The sequence below is a fragment of the Tiliqua scincoides genome, chromosome 2, assembly GCF_035046505.1.
Source record: "Tiliqua scincoides isolate rTilSci1 chromosome 2, rTilSci1.hap2, whole genome shotgun sequence".
Classification (NCBI taxonomy): Eukaryota; Metazoa; Chordata; class Lepidosauria; order Squamata; family Scincidae; genus Tiliqua; species Tiliqua scincoides.
In genome coordinates, this window is record NC_089822.1 from 46,256,151 (window position 1) to 46,271,115 (window position 14,965).

Sequence of the window (14,965 nt, forward strand, 5' to 3'; positions counted from 1 at the left end):
ACATTAAAACCCACTTTGCACGTCAACGATGTAGTTCAACTAATTGGAAATAGTGTCTTGTCTTAGTCTGCTTACAAAAAAAAAAATGGAAGAAGAAATCAAATTACTGATTGTAAAATAAGTAATTAATATTCTCCTAATTAGCCCATGCAAATTAGAAAAAATATTTCTTCAACAAGTTCTGTTCTTATGAAGCCATAAATTGCAAATGTAAGTGGAATATTCTTCAGGTAATTAAGGATAACTTATGGATGAAACATACTAATGATGTCTGATGTGTGTAAGCAAATGAACTTGCTGAAATATGCTTCACTGGCACCTCTTTTTGCCACTTAAAATTTCAAAAGGGGTTTCTATAACCTTAATGTAATGTTAAAAGTTACAACATTGCTACATATACATTATGACATTCATGCATAATACTCTGCACGTGTGCATGTGTGCATATAAATACTTCCTTTGAGAATTTTAACAGGTTTCCCTATATTTAAATAGAAACAAATAGCATATGTCCATTTTCATAATACAGGTATGCGCCACTTAACAACCTTCCACTTAATGACAGACCACATATACAATGGTGGTCAAAGCACAACAAAGAGGCACTTAATGAGGCAGACAGGACGTCCAGAGCCCAAAGCAGAGTGACTGTTTAACAACAAAAAAGCTCTTAATGGAAAGAAGAGGCAGTCTCCAGTAGCCTGTGCAACCAGCTAGTTTCTGGCAGGGAGTGTCTGTTTACACATCAAAGGTACTAGATGGGGCTGAATGTTCACTTAACAATGTAATTGCATAACAACAGGGATAGGAGAATGTATCTCCGTTGTTAAGTGGCGCACACCTGTATTGAACAGTTTAAAAAGACATTCCATAGCTCTGATTCAAACAAAACAACCTGATGGCGGAAAAAAACTTAGGGCCAAGTCTTATGCTGGGCAGCTCTGGCAACCCAGCAACCACAGTCACAAAAGTGCCGTAAGGCAATCCTGCACTGGCAGTAAGCCTGTTGGATTGGCACTGAAGTCAGTTCTATTTGGCGCTGGGCCTAAGCGCTGAGAAGACAGCACTGGGGCGGCTCCAGCAGTAAGTCCTCCTTCCTGCTGGTGGTGAGGCTTTTGGGGGCAGGGGGAGGCGGGGAGCAGGACTGGGTGGGGGTGAGGATGGCAGCAGAATCTGCCACCAAATCTTATGCCCCCTTCCTGACTGAAAAGCCCAACAAGGGTGTCCTATTTCTGCACCAGGTACATAGCCAGCTCAGCTCCGATGCGATCCACTGCCGCCAACTGCATTCTACCCGTGGTAAGGGAGCAAACATTCCCTTACCCCAAGGAGATTTGGTGGCTGCCCCAGTCCCATAGGATGTAGCAGTGGCCATTTTGGCACCGCTGCACCTCTGGGCACTGCCATGGCTTAGGATTGGGCTGTTAGCTTCCATACCTGTTCAGTTTGCAAAAGCCACCTTTGGCCAGAGTGTTTAGGGAGGAAGGCCTTAACTGAGCTAACAAGTCAGGACAGAAGGCAATGGTCATGTTGGATGAAGATGCTTCTCATGCACTCTGTTCTCAGTTTGCACAGAGCCACTGACAGATGTTGGGAAGTAGAACTAACTTGCTGATGTATAATTTTCCAATGGGAAGAGAGAGTAGGCAGCGCTCCCCTGTCTCTCCCCTTCAAACAAGAATGGGAGACCTAAGGCCGCCTCACCAGGGATCTTGACTTCACAAGAGAATTTTTAAAAGGCGGAATATCACTTAGCGCAACATTCATATGAGTGTTCTTAACAGAGAGGAAAGGGACAACTGTCAATCTCTCCACAAGGAGGTTTTTTTGGTCGTCATATAGGTTCTACAGAAAATTGGTTATCTTTTAGAAACTTAATAACTTTTACACAAACAGAATACAGGATGAAGGCAAGAGAGGAGCTTTTAGAGGAAGGTTTTACTTGCCAATGGTTTCAGTATATACAACTTTTGGAGAGATTCAAAATGGATAAGAAAATGTATGGTTTTGAAGATTGCATGCCTTTATTGGGAAGTCAATTATGTTTAGCAGAAGAACAAGCTATTACCAAGGCATATAAGTTTTTGTTAAAATATGAAACAGAAGAGGAACAAGTTAAGGATTTTGTGATACAATGGGCAAGAAATGTTGGTCATAAGATATCAATGAAGCAATGGGAGAGCTTGTGGACCAAAAGATTAAAATTCACGTTAAATGTAAATATTAAAGAGAACTGTTATAAAATGATGGTATTTGACACCAACTAGATTAGCAAAAACATATGAAAATGTACCGAATAGATGTTTTGAAGTGTAAAAAACAAGAAGGAACGTTCTATCACATGTGGTGGACCTGTACAAAAGCGAAAAAACATTGGACTTTGAAACACCAGCAAATACAATTGATATTTCAGGTAAATTTACAAATGAAACCAGATATTTTTTTGTTGAGAATATTGGCTAATCCAGAAAGACTTTGAAACGATGTTTTTATATATGAATGCTGCAAGAATATGTATGCTAAATATTGGAAGGTTCCAGAAAATAGAGAGTAAAGGGTCTAATCCTATCCTTTCTTCTCTCCCCACTGATGCAGTCACACCAAAATGGTTGGCGCTGCATCCTACCGGTGGGGGGAGGGGCAAGGATGGGGGGAACCTCTGAGTAAGGGAACAAATGTTCTCTTACTCAGGGGTACGTCTCCAAGGCAGAGCTGGGCCTAAGATCACTGCTAGCACAATCACTGGTGCAAGTCTGCCTCGGCCTGGGTCAAGGGATTGGGTTCAGGAAGGGGCTTAGATTAGGTGGATGCCTCTGCTGCCAAACCCACCCCCTTCCTGGACCTGAGCTGCTCCTGTTGTCACCCCCTGTTGCCTCACCCTTCTGCCCTCCCCCCACAACATACCACCTCCCCAGGCACTTTACCTGGAGTCGCTGGTCTGGCAGTGTGCAGGGGAGGGCTCTGGCCTCCCCACTGATGCCCCAGCAGTGGGCAACTTTGCACACTGCCAGAATGTATTTTACAACTGCCACAAGGCAGTTTATGCTGGAGAAACATTATTTCTGCCGGTGGGGCAGACCAATAGCATTGGGCTGTAAACCTGATTGAATACAATGGGAGTTACTTCTGAGTAAACATGAACAGGTATGGGCTGTATGCCAAAGCGCAATCCTATGCATCTTGACTGTGCAGTTCTATGCATGTTTGCCCAGAAGTAAGTAAAAATTTGTTGAATGGTGCTCACCCTGAGTGCAGAGGATTGCACTGTGAGGAAATGATGGTTTCTTAGAAGCCCTGCAGACAGCGATAAGATTTGCTGCGCACTTGAATGGTCTCAAGTACAATCTCTAACATATCCAGGTAGGACACTATATGAACCAATGGTCTCACCCAGTAAAAGTCATCTTCCTGTATACAGTCTTACTGAAATCATGCCACTTCTCACTCGCATTTTTCCTGTCTTTAGAATGCATTGCTTTATAATTTTTGAATTCCCCAGGGATTGCACTCAAGCTAACTGTTCCATGGGTCTTTCATTCTTCTTTTCTAAAGACAGTTGCTGTATTCTCTACTCCTTCTGGGATCTTGCCTATCCTCCATGAGTTTCTGGATGTAATTATTCACAGCTCAGAAGTATACTTGTGGCATCAAACCAATGCTCTTATGAGAATTTTAATTTCCACAGCCAAAGGAATCTTGTCATTGATCTACATGGATGCCTTGTGCATCTTTCATGTAAGAAGCACCCCAAATGCAAACTTCTCTTCTTTGAATATGTTCTGAGTCAATCACCGGGGAAATCCCAAATGTGCTACTGAATTTTATCCTGATATTTATTGTATGTGGAGATTTAAGAAAGGGTGGCAAAATTCCAAATGCAGTTCATTAGCATTTATATTGCTGTGATGTTATCAACATTTATTATGGTATCTAAACCTCTTAGCTATGGAAGGAACACAGATAGTACAACATACATGTAGTTGAAGGGGAGTGAAAGATTTTTTAAAAAACACCTGATAGCCTTATACCCTGATCCACCAGCTGAAGCACCTGGATTTATGCCAGTTTCCTCTGAAATGAATATAGACTGGATTAGTTTAAACCAATTACTTCAGATTAACTTGGGTTAAATCAGGCCTGAAAAGTATTTTATATATTGACTTTACAATTGGAATATTGGATACATTTTACTGCTACAAATCTTGCCATATACAATTGCAAACAATTGTATATGTTGAATTGTTTTATTCAAGCTGGCAACTTGTTTTAACCCTTTAACTGCATCATCCATTCTTTAATAATTATTCCTAAACATAGTAGTGCTGAATCGTAATATCACCTACCGTGAAGTTTACAGTTGCTTGTGTCTTTACAGTCAACTGTGTATATGAAATAATTAGCACAGTTAATGGTGCAAGCAAATAAAAACCTTAAATAAACTGAAATAGTGGATGGACCTTTTATAAAGAACATTTTTATAAAGAACATTTTTAATTTCCAAGTTATGTATTCCTTGCCCACACTGATAGCACTCATTATTTTAATCAATTGCTAAGTTGTTCAGAATCAAGGATAAATATTGGAAGGCCATATCAATTCATTAACCAACAGGGCAATCCTAATGCAAGACCACTCAGAAATATTTTGTATTGGCAACCTTCAGTCTCGAAAGACTATGGCATCGCATTCTGAAAGGTGGTTCTGGCACAGCGTCTAGTGTGGCTGAAAAGGCCAATCCGGGAGAGACAATCCCTTCCACACCGGGAGCAAGTGCAGTCTGTCCCTGGTCTGTCTCCCTGGCTATGGGCCTTCCTTCTTTGCCTCTTAGCCTCAGACTGTTGGCAAAGTGTCTCTTCAAACTGGGAAAGGCCATGCTGCACAGCCTGAAATAAGGTCCATTGTATTCAATGCACAAAGCCTAAACACAGGCTGCAATCCTAAACACAGTTACAAGGGAGTAAGGGCCCAATCCTATCCAACTTTCCAGCACCGATGTAGCCATGCCAATAGGGTGTGCACTGTATCCTGCAGTGGGGAGGCAATCACAGATGCCTCTCCAAGCTAAGGGAACACTTGATCCATTATCTCAGCTCTGCATTGTGGCTGCATTAACAATGAAAGTTGGATGGGATTGGGCCCTAAGTCCCATTGAACATAAATAGACTTACCATACTTCTGAGTAAATTTATAGGACTGCACTGTAAGAGTGGGATCATCTTTGGCATATGACTTCAGCGGTTTAAAAATATGCTAGAAATGCTGTCCAAAAATCCATTTCTCTTGAACAGAATACTTCTATTCACAGCATTCTAAATGATGGTTGGTGTGGGCTGCCATGATGGCCAAGTGGTGATCCAAGACTAAAGGAGAACTTTAGCAGTCCATTGCTGGTTTATGCAAACATAGAGAGCTAGAACTCTTGATGCAGGTACAGAATTTCATTACTTGTACTGGTGGCCCTCTCCATTCCTTGCATGTGAATATATGAGGTCCTTATGAGCTTCTGATGAGTGGCAGTAATGGATTTCGGGGAGGATAGGAGTGGCTCCTGTCAGCTTGCCACTTCCAATTAGTGCTGGCCAAGAAGCAGCATACATCTGCATCCTCACAAAGGCTGTAACAAGTAACTGCATGAGGAATAGAAACCACAATTCTTTGATTGGTTTGAAGAAAAGCTCAGTTCTTTCCTTTGCACTTACAGCCATGCAAGCATGCTTAAGAACATAGCCTCAAGATTATAACCAGTGTCCAGCCAGTACACCAGTGGGTCTTGATGAAGGCATACCGAGTAGGATAAATGACCTGGTAAATTGCCAGATTTATCTTTAGCACAACTGCTAAATGCTTGTTAGGCTACTTAGATGCTTGTAAACACTGGCAATTTCATCAAAGAGAATAACCTAGTAATTGTACTGCCTTTTGAAATTAAAAATATAATGATGCTCCCCTAAGGTAGTATTCAGTTGCTTAAATAGGGGCTATTGTATTATTAGAACAAGTTAAAACACACTTTTGAAGGAAATTTGTATTTTTAAGGAAAATGAAGCTGAAACCTTTACCCCCAATAAACAAAATTTAAACATTTTATTAACATAAAATATAAAAATATAAAAATAAATCCAGTGGTTCCCAAATTTTTTAGCACCAAGACCCACCCACTTTTTTAAATGACACACTATTGGGACCCATTTAGGTTTATGAGACTTTTTTCTTTTAAAAAAAAATCTAGAATTAAATAATATTTTTATTTATTTATTCATATATAATGATATATTTACTTACTTACTTACAAAAACCTTGATCCATTTCTCATAATGAGGCAGCCCTAATGAACTTGAATGTTCTTCCTTTCCCCATTTCTCCCCCCAAAAATTAAACAAAAAGAAAAACCCATAAAAGCTTCTGGCTGTTTTGGAATGTTTTATTGGGGGACATTAATTAAGGGTACAATCCCAACCTTGGTGCAAGTCCCTTGTGCTGACCTGGGAGTGTCACAAATGTGCCATAAGACACGTTTGCTACTCCAGAAAAATTGGTTAGACCAGCGTGAGGATGTGTCCCGGCCCGCGGAGGCCACATCCAGCCTGTTGGAGTTGGTGCAATTCCATCTGCTGTCCAGTGGGGGTAGGATGATGTCTAAAAAGGGGTCAAGCTATTGTTAAGATGTGCACACCAGGGCTCTGACATCCATGCCATCTTGAGCACAAGGCATGCAGGGCGAGGCACCACTAGGGCCTTGCTATCTCTAAGTATTAACTGAACCTCTGATCCTAATCAGATGCTGTAAATATATACTCAATGAAACTGTAAATAAATAACCTCTTTGCAACTTTAACAAGCCATTGCCTCTTGTCTTTTTATTGATTAGCAGTCAGCCGGGTGAGGGAGATTCCCTGGGGTGATACCCAAAAAGGGGGGGGGGGTCTGCTGCTTAAGCTACTCTGCTTCCCCCCCCCCCCCAAAGAGGAAAATATTTTTATTTCCTCCAACAGGTTATGGGCCCAGGGACTATGTACTAAGAGGCCCAGGTACCTTGGAAGAATATTTTCTTTTGCTTTTGGATTTTTGGGATCTCTCCTACCCACTTGTATAAGGCTGAACTTGCTTGCTAAGTAAAAGATTGCAGAAAGATCAGGTGTGGAAGCCTTAGCCATCCAACCAATGGTCAGGCTGAATCCCAAAACTTTCTACAACTGGTATTGTGAAACAGGAACTGAACTCTTGGCAGGACAAGTTATTCTTGTATTTTGCAAAATAGCTGCTAATTTCTCTGCAAAGAGCTTGGCTCCTTCAGTTTGAAAGATGGCTGCTAATTGCCCTGCAAAGAGCTCAGCAGCTATCTGATTTCTGAATAGTGTCAGGGCTTTAGGCAATTAATTATTTCATCTTGCCATCACCTGTGCTCAGCCTACATGACCCACCAAAAATCATGTCACGACCCACAGTATGGAAACTGCTGAATTAATCTATTTTACTCATACCTATTAACACTATACATTATAGCTAGGCTAAGATTCATCAAACTGCTGAACCTGATGCATCTACTTAGCCACACTGATAAAAACAGGAATTTAAAAATCATACTTAACAAGATTTACTGATCCAAAGTGGTGTTATTCTTATGCTTACATATTTTACTGAAGCATGGCCAAACTGGGGCTGAAAATCAATTTGTAGAAAGCAGGTTTTCCAAGCATGAACACCCTTTGCAATTTAATTCTTATTTTAAACTAATGATCTCTTATTAAATCACCAACATTCAGACTTAATTCCAAGTAGTTTTGACCTTTAGAACAAACTAATGGATTTTGGTGATTTGGTCCCACCTGACCTGATGAGTCTCACTTGTATTTGTTTTGTTCTTATGTAGGTTTTCTTCATCATGTTAATTTGTTACATTGGAGCTGATCAATTAACTTGAGAAAACTCTGTGTGGTGTTGATTCAATCATACAACAAGCATAATTTAATACAAAATTGTGCTTTATACATTGATTTTACCCAACTGCTCTATAGAATTAGTGTCACTAAAGAAGCCAGCCAAGCTGAACTAACAATATTAAGCATTTCTGCAATTTATCTCTTGGTATAATGAACAGTAAATGATATAATGACCAACAAGATTAATGTTAGAACAAACACGATAGTTAGAGTCACTCTGTGCAAGTCCAACTCAAGATGCTGCTGAATAACCAGTAATTTGGGATACATAATAGACCGGCTATTTGGATTCAAGGAAAGTATGTAGTACATATATTTAGGCTATAACAATATTTTAAGAGAGGATAGGCTGGGCATTTTACATTAGCACTGCCAGCTGAATCTTAATGGGTGCTCTAGAGGAGACTAAATGGTACAAAATCAATGTATTTCATAAACTTGCTTGGCTAATTAGGAGACTCTTTCAGTTTGTTAAGATGGAAATCTGCCCCCCTCTCAAAGTCTTGGTTGTGCTTCCACAGCACATCATGAAATAATTTATTTTCAACCGAGTAGAATTCTGTGGAGGATACAGTTAACATCATGATGCCACCATGAGAGAAAAGTGACATGGACTTTATTGGCCTGAATACCATATCCTTTAGTGAAATGTGGTGAGTAGGTTTAGATTGTGTTCACTCATCATGATGGCATCAGAAAGGAATTTTCAGGCAAATCCAATTAGCCAGGGATCTTGGAAGGCATTGGCATAGCTAGAGGGGGTGCAAAGAACAAAGTTTGTGCAAGCAGCCTCTGCCCTCCCCTTTGGAGCCATTTCGGTGGTGGGTGCAAAACAAAGGTGGATACCAGGGTGGGAGGGGGCAGGATTGGCAGAGCTCTGCCGAACTGCATGTTGGACCGGAAGGACAAGCACGGAGTCTCTCAAGTCTGCGCCGGCAAAATAACTGGCGCAGACTTGAGAAGCCTCATTTCAAACCTTGGGGCTTTCCCCAAGGGAAGGGGACGAAAGCGCCGTTCCCCCGAGGAGACCTCCAGCTGCTTCCCGGTGCCTACTGGGTACAGCGGTAGACACTCTGGCACTTCTGCTCCACTGATCACTGGGAGGCTCCCAGTTGGGCTGCCTGGGTTAAGCAGTGCTCTTCAGAAGCCTCTACTGAGCAGAAATATATCAGAGCAGGCTGCTATAGCAGCCTTTCAACCCCTAAAGGGACTGTAAGTTCTGTCCCACCCTTAACTTCATGGGGGGAGGTTCATGTTAGAAGTCTTTGGGAATTACATCAGGCCCTTTCCTCCCAATAAGAATGCTAAAACTCAAGGTTTGCCTGCCTGCCATTTAATGTCCTTAAACACAAGTTAGGAAGTCCAACTTGGCTTCTTGTTTCAGGGACCTCATTTTCATTCTCTGTCTGAGCTCCCTCCTTTACTTCTTTGGTGTCCCCTATCCTGTTCCTCCTCACATTCACTTAGTGACAGGCCTGTTCCTTCCCCAAGTCCAGCCCCCCTCTGTTTCATTCCACTGGGATCAGTCCCCCTTGTTAGACTGTCCTCCCCTTCAGTCTAAGGGCTGAATCCTGTCGTCTTGGTGTCACACATTCACAGCACCTGGTTAGGTGGGAGTGCTAGTTCTGGGCCTCAACTCCATGAGGACAACATAGGGAGTGGCCAGCAGTTAAAAGTGCGGCTTTTTAGGGTGGGTGGGGGGCTGGGGGAAGGCAGAACTGGGCAGGTGAGGATAAGGCCCAGACTCTACCCCATGTCCTGTGTTCCCTTCCTGGCTGGGTAGCTTGACATGGGCCTCCTTGAGTCTACACCTGCTCAATAGCGGCTGCAGATCCGAGAAGACACATGGGGCCTGTGGTGCCTGCGGGGTAGGGGAGCAAACGTTAGCTTAACACAAGGACAGAGGAACCTACAGTGCAGAGCAATTTATATGTCATGTAGAGCCCAAGCCTAGGCATGTCTACTCAGAAGTAAGTCGCATTGTAGTCAATAGGACTTACTCCTAGGTAAGTGTGGACAGTTTTGCAGCCTTAGCGACAATAATGTCTCTTGAAGAACTTTAGATTTCTGGACATTTTCTATGATGTGGCACATTTTATATATTACTATGTGAGGAAAATACATTTTAAAGCAATGTGCACCACATGAAACCAGCAACTAAAAATCATCTCACAGTGAAAACATTAACCTAACAATTGGTTTTTATAATCAGGTTTAAAAGAAAACCAACATGCTATAAAAGATCTGGTAATTTCAGTGCATCAGCCATATCAAGTTGCTATAATGTTTAGTACTTAATCGATATATTGTTTGACTAAATCAATTAAGAGCAACAAAGCCTATCAAGTTAATGATTTTAATTGGCTGATGAAACTAATTGGAATAGGATAGACTCACATATAGGAAGAAAAGCAGTTAACACGAAGCATGGCATTACTTGTGCATTTGCTTGGACCACTGTTTAGTTTCTGTGTTTTCCAAATGTTAGATTTGCATTCATTCATCTGTTTCTTCTGTGGCCAAAACTCAGATTATTTTGGGCATGACAGACCGCAACACAATTCTGACAGATTTCCTATGCATCAGCACTTTTGAGTCTGCCTTACACTGTCTTGTTAGTGTGCATGTGTGGGACAAAGAATTTGACCTGGATTATTTGTTTTTCTCATTTATTGAGGATCATGCTGATTTACAAATGCACTTCAACCTTCATGCATTTTTGCATCACTTGTAAAGTGAAATGGTACATTTGGATCCTTTGCATAGTCTTTAATCTTTAGAGTTGTAGACATTCAGGAATGCTTTAGAGCCCCATCCTAGGCATGTCTGCTCAGAAGTAATTCCCATATTAGTCAATGGAGCTTACTCCCAGGTAAGTGTGAATAGGATTCCAACCTTCATCATTTTTTGAATTCCTTTCTGTACATAAATATCTCTTTGGTCTGGCTATTTTAACTGGCTTGCATAACCATTTTCTACAGAGGGTGGTGCTGGTGTTGAATGGACACATCAATTTCACCAGGTTTTTCTTCCTTCAGAATGACATGTGTGCACATGGGCTCTGGTACACATAGTAATCCTTAAATTTCATAACTGGTGAGATATCAGTGAAATTGACAATGTCTTTTGAACCTTCTCAGTTTCCCTAGAGCAGTGGTTTCCAAACTGGTGGGTTGCGACCCACCAGGGGACCCAGAAAAGGGCTATTTCCCTTTAAGGGGAATGGCCCAGAAATCGACAGCAACCTGATCTCTACTAAGGTTAGGTTCCTGGAAACCCTAGCAGCAAATTCATAGATAATGGGATTAGGTACAAAGGTCATGAGGGGCATCCTTCCCTGTCATCAGAAGAATCCAGTAGGAAGCCATTACAGTGCAGCAGAAAGTACCAAAATATCTCTGAATGCTGCAAAGACCTTCTGGAGGCTGCAGGGACCTTCAGAATGGCACCCGCAACCAGCTGGCTGGCTGGCTTCCACCAGCCATTTTAAAGGGTTCACACTGGTCACAGGCACCGTTCTGAAGGTCCCTACAGCCTCCAGAAGGTCTCTGCCTAACAGATAAGAACAGAGGTGCAGATAATGAGAGAAGGTAGCAATTGTGCTGCTTGTGTTGCAAGGTTGAAAGAAACCAACACTCAGTATTAGGAGTGAAAGTTTGCAGGCTCTTTATTCGAATTGCATGCAATTGGCCCATGGGACTCTTGTCTCAAAGCATAGGCCCCTCCCTAATGGAGATTTGGACAGTTATACAATTTGCCATCCTTTGTCCTCAAATCTAGACAATTCATTGACTGAAATTTTACATTAGAGATGGGGCAAACACCTAATAGGGTACAGATAAGGTACAATTTGCATTAAAGATGGGAAATGTGGGCAAAACAATTGATTGGCTATGATTTACATACAGGTGGGGTTTCACCTTAAAACCTAGAAAAGTACAACAGTTTCTAGAAGCCCGCAAAATGCAGTATGATACAAATGAAATATTCAAAGACAGGTGGAGACCAACTTGACTTCATCTTGGCAGGGCTTCAGGCCCATCTAGTTAGTGCGGCCTGATACAGTGACCTAGTTGCCTGTTATCTTTTACACCTGTTGCTTAACATAAACACTGTAGGGCCCAGTTTGCAAAGCCAAGGTTTTTTGGTCTTTAAGAGTCTTAAAAGTTTTACTAATACTAAGCAGCCTTTTTAGTCTCCAATGGCCTGCTTCTATGATTATTATATGATTATTATGTTCCCTTATATGTGGGTTACAGGTTATCTTGTCTCAATATTGCATATTTGTGCTTGTTGCTCTAAAAGTATAAAAGTCACGGAGTCTTCCTAGTAGATATATGCATAAATCAGTGAATAACATTTGCCAAGACTTGCTCATCTCTTCAGCAACTGCCTGGCACCTATTATCTCTTGAGCTACATTCCAAAGTGTAAATACACTCTGTGGCCTGAGCAGCTTCAGTCAGGCTAGCAATTTTGCTTTTTAACTAAGTCAAGCAGCTTCTTACCATTCTGTGTGTTGCTATTCTTTAGCCGTGTGGCTTTTACATATGGGCTACAGTTTGGGGGCAAGGGCTACCGTGTGTTACTCGTAGATAGCAAATTTGCATATAAAGAGAACTGACTTGTTACATGGTCCAAAACGTAATATGACAGAATTGCTTTTTGGTCTAGAAGAACTTCTACCAGAACCTAGGTTAAGCAAGTGGAAGCATGCCTCCTCCTGCATAGCCTGCAAGGTGTGTGGTGAAACTTAAAGGTGGAAATTGTAATTTGTGAACAGTATGAATGTGCATTAACTGAAGAAGTGGAAGGTTCCTGAGTGAATTAATATTTGATAAATACTTGAAAATCCATAAGAGATTTCTGCATAGACCTCTGCACAGTTTCTAATTTCAACTCCAGAACCTTTCCTGAACCTTTTCTGGGGGGAGGAGGGATTGCAGTATGTAGAGCTGCCATGGGAGAAATTACTGTAGATACTCGCCTATAGTACCTGAAATTTTTGCCAAGTAATCAAGCTCCAATTCTCACTTCACCTTATCAGGCAGGCGCCAAGTTTCTCAAGCAGCAGGCAGGCACAGCTCCTTAGAAGCAATTTGTTAACCGTTTATTCTCCTTCATTCTGCTGCAGCCTGGTTCTGCTTGGCAAATGCTTGCAAAGCAGGTCTGTTTTTTTGAAACACCAGGATGGGACCCTCCTTCCCAGGGTACAATTCAGTGCACCCTTACTTCAGAATAACACCCATGGAAAGCAGTGGGTCTACTTCTGAGTAAAAAGGGTTGCAAATTTCTCATCTCTCTGCTGTGAATTGAATTGCACGCTCCCAGTTATGTGTTATGGGTTGTATGTTGTACATAGACCTTCTGGCTTAACACACTAGACACTTTAAAGGTGGATTTGATTCATGGTTCTCCTGCAGTGGTTGCCAACCTTTTTCACTTGCATATCCCTTGGCAGCCCATTTCCATAAAGTGTACCCTTCATATTAGCAAAATGTTTGTCAATAATACAAACCCTCATCTCTCCCATGTGAAAACCCAGACTTCATGTATTCATCACAGCGTTTTCTCTTTTTATCTGTTTGAAGAACTGAAGACTCTGCCTTTGCACTCTTTTGCACCAGAAATGTGCTGAGAAATTCTGGGTGATTGATCACTTTCCATATTATGTTTCAGCTTTTTTACTGTGCTGGTTTTGAATCACTGGTTCATACATGGATTGATGACCAAAAACTAGCTATTGGTGGGGCTTTCATAGCCAACTAGCTACCTCCCTTCCTGCCTTGCTGGTCCTTGCAAGGCATTCCTGCCTTGCAAGGCATTCTGGAGCATGACCTGCCTTTTTCTACCATTATTCCATTCTTTTTCAAGTACCCCTGAAGGTCCTGTTGAGTATCCCTGGGAGTACATGAATACCAGGTTGGGAACCACTGTTTTACTGGTATGTTGTTTACAGTGCACTTACTCTGATAGTGCTTACAAAAAGGTGATGAAGACCAGAATTTAAAAATAATAAAAATGTATCTTATGATCTTTTACTATGTTTTAAATAAATTAGAGACTACAGTTCTTAGGTAAAAATTAGTGGTGGGTTATTTTTCAGGATCTGGCCTTGAGTAAAATCAGACAAAACTATAGTCAGACACCCCCCTAAGTTGAATGCCTGACTTATCCGAGGGTCATAGAAAATTCCATGATTGTTGGCTCAAAACCTGCCCTCGACTTATCTGTGGGATCGACTTATAGGCAGGTATCTATGATAGTTCTAGCTGCCCAGTTTGTCTGTTGCATTCTTCAGAGAAGCACAATAGGAGCAAGAGTGACTTTGATGGGGAAGTATTTATGCTCTGGTAATCTCTGAGAATCAAAGCAATCCTCTGAGAACCCAAATCAGTTGATAAGAAGCGAGAATAAATCATGCAGAGAACAGTAATTTCCTCTCATATATAGGAAGAGAGACAAGACAACAAGTGAATTTATACTTGGGCCACATCTTTATTAAATTCTGGCAATGTGAATGATTCAGAATGAATCCAATGTGGAAGTTCTAAACTTCCACCTAGAAATGGGTGACCTGAAAAATCTCACTTCAGAATAAATCAGAAATTATCCCAATTTCTGCCTTCTCCACCAACCCCCTCCCCCCACACACACACCCTTTGGGTCCTCATTGGAAACAAGTAGGTATAGACTTGGCATTGAGTGAGAGTGGGAAGAGTAGAGGACTTTTGCGGGTACCATGATAAAAACGGGTGCAGCAAGCAACACACACAGTGTGTGGGGAGCAAGTTTTCTAAGGTTTCTTCCTCTGATTTATTTCCTAGTAAGCATCAGCAGTAAATGGGAAGGTGTGGTGGCTCTTAGGACATTTAGGCCAGGATCAAATGTGCAGATACCCACATGGAAATCAGCTTTTCCCATGGAATAGCTGCATGTTTGGTTGCAAAATTCATATGGGTTGAGGCTCCTCGGGAGAAGAGGATGTTTGTCCTCTTCCCCTGAGTAAGGGAAGCAGACCCGCAA